At 44.5% G+C, this 2,562-nt stretch overlaps 1 pseudogene; it reads right to left on the bottom strand.

Annotated features, from left to right (window-relative positions):
- Positions 1–420: 420 nt before the first annotated feature.
- Positions 421–1,347, bottom strand: Gm51790 (annotated as a pseudogene).
- Positions 1,348–2,562: the final 1,215 nt, after the last annotated feature.

Here is a 2,562-nt window from a genome sequence, read left to right as displayed (position 1 = left end):
CTGAACTATCCTGGCATCGTGTCTTCTAATCATCTAATCAGAATCTCGATTTTTTGTTTGCCCTCTGAATGGTGAAATAGTTAACCTTAGTTAAATAGAATTAGACTCTGTAACACAAAACTAACAGCAACACAAAACAACCGCAAAAAAGCCAAACAAAGGGAAAAAACCCACTGTAACTTTTTGATGACTTCAGTAATGTTGGTTGGGTGATTATTGTGTTAGTAGTGTGCTTTAAATTTATGCTGTGTTAATACGCAAAGATCATTCTAGAGGTCTTCCCTCTCTCTCTCTCTCTCTCCACACACACACACACACACACACACACACACACACACACACACACAAGCTTTTAGTCTATTAGCACTGTCCTTAGATGTTGGCACCATCGAGGCAGATCAGGCCAGAGTCTCCTGGCCTTTAGCTGCAGCCGGTCTCCACTCGCTTTTTGCCAGCACCAACATCGGCCTTTGCAGTGTCCTGAACCTTCTTCATTCTGTTCTTGCATTCCTTTCCCCAGTTTTTGGAGGTCTTTCTTCTCATAAATGTCAGATCCCAAAGAAACCTAGACAAGGCGGTACCTGTGGCTCCTCCCACACTGCCTACCCCGCCCCCTACCCATAACATCTCCTGTCCAGGGGCTGGGCTTTGCTGGTTCCCCAGCTTCTCATTTCTATATAATCTTGCCTCTTGGGTGCTCTCTTGGCCCCTTGGTTTCTCCCTCTCCCTCTCTTTCTCCCTTCTCCCCTCCCCCTTCTCTCCCTACCCCCCAGCCCCCTCTTGGCCCAGTTTAGTCTGGACCCTTCCAGATGCCTCTGGCCGAATTCCCCCTCAGATCTACAATAAAAAGTTTTCTCCTCAAACATACTCTGAAGTGCTCATGTCATTTTCATTCAGTAAATGCCGTGTCTTTTTTTTTTTAATATTTATTTATTTTATTTATGTGAGTACACTGTCTCTGTCTTCAGACACACCAGAAGAGGGCATTGGATCCCATTACAGATGGTTGTGAGTCACCATGTGGTTGCTGGGAATTTAACTCATGACCTCTGGAAGAGCCGTCAGTGCTCTTAACCGCTGAGCCATCTCTCCAGCCCATAAACTCTGTGTCTCACAAGCCTGCGTTTAGGCTCATTCTTCTTTGCATAGTGCCAAGAACCTTCCATCATGTGAAGCCAGCTGTCCCGCCACTACCAAAGATGGCCTCTGGTGTGGTTTTGTACATTTTGGCTAGCCTTTCTCGAATTCCTGTCTTTTCTACCGTTGCCTTCCCAGGGTGAAGGACATCCTCTGTAGCAGATGATCAGACATGAACTTCCTGCTCTGCATCATTACTGCATCACTCATGATAGTGGTGGTCCCCTGCCAAGGGTGGGGGAGAGGGAGACTTTTCATTCGTTTCAGTGATGGGTAAATGCTAGGTGGAAAAAAATGGGTTCCATTTCAAGGTCAAGGTTATGAGAATTAAGTGAATATCTCAGAAAAAGAAATGCGTAAGCAAGAAGAATTCGGGGAGTGCTTGAGTCTCATACCTTTGCCTAGCTTTCCTAGCATGGGAGCCTCCATTTGATTGACAGGCTTATGGGATGATAAATGCACTGACCTATCCAGGTTATCCCCCTTCTCTCACCCACATTTGGGATTACTAGTTATTATTTTCTGAGTTTCCATCCAAATCTTATGTGATTTTTGCTCCCACATTCTGGCAGCTAAGAGTGACTTTCAAAGTGCTTAATTAAGGATGATTTGCTAATGATTATCATCTCTGAATAATTTCCCTCCCCTTTCATTCCTTTTAACTGTGTATATTTTCCGAGGGCCAGTGTTTTTTTGTTTTTTGTTTTTCCATTCCTTTGGCTGGTTTTTGTAAAAGTTAACTCTCCCCTCCTTTTGACTTTAACAAATAGGATCCCTCCTCCTATCTGTCCCTTGATCCTTTCCAAATCAGCAGTAGTTGCCGTAAGTGACGGGATGCTGGAGACAGGATGCCAAGAGCAGTGGCTAAATTTAAAGAGCCGTGCTTGCACCTGTTGTTCATTGGCAAAGCCCACGCTCCCACCCACAACTTCCTCTACCCCCTGCTTCCCACCAACTGCAGCCTATGACCCAGAACCTTCACGCTTTCCCCTGGAAGTCAGTCCTGATGATGGTGGTGTCCAATCCATCCAAACTGAGGAGAAATATATTAGTTTTGACAGTAACTTAGTTTAGATTCAGAGGAGCTGAAATTTGGGCCAAACTCAGCATGATATTAAAGATGTATCTCACCTTGAAGTAGGCAGATTCGTGTGGCTAGAAACCAGCCCACGAAGGTTCTTTTAGACTATTCTGCTTTGTGAAATTCTTTTAGATAGTCTCATCGGAGCTGTCTATAAATTTAAGTGTTGTGAAGAACAGACAGTTGAAGGAAGAACTGGCATTGTCTGGAATTAGCTTTAGGTAACTTGCCAGATTGGCATCCCTAAACCTGGAGGAGTCCCGTAGGACAAAGATAGTTCCACGTAAGGAATTCTCTTACAGGATAGCCCACTGCAGGAAAAAAAAAAAATTCCACTTGACAGG

This window comes from Mus musculus, chromosome 10, assembly GCF_000001635.26.
Source record: "Mus musculus strain C57BL/6J chromosome 10, GRCm38.p6 C57BL/6J".
NCBI lineage: Eukaryota > Metazoa > Chordata > Mammalia > Rodentia > Muridae > Mus > Mus musculus.
The sequence above is the reverse complement of the archived record's forward strand: the minus strand, read 5'-3'. Positions and strand labels throughout refer to the sequence as shown.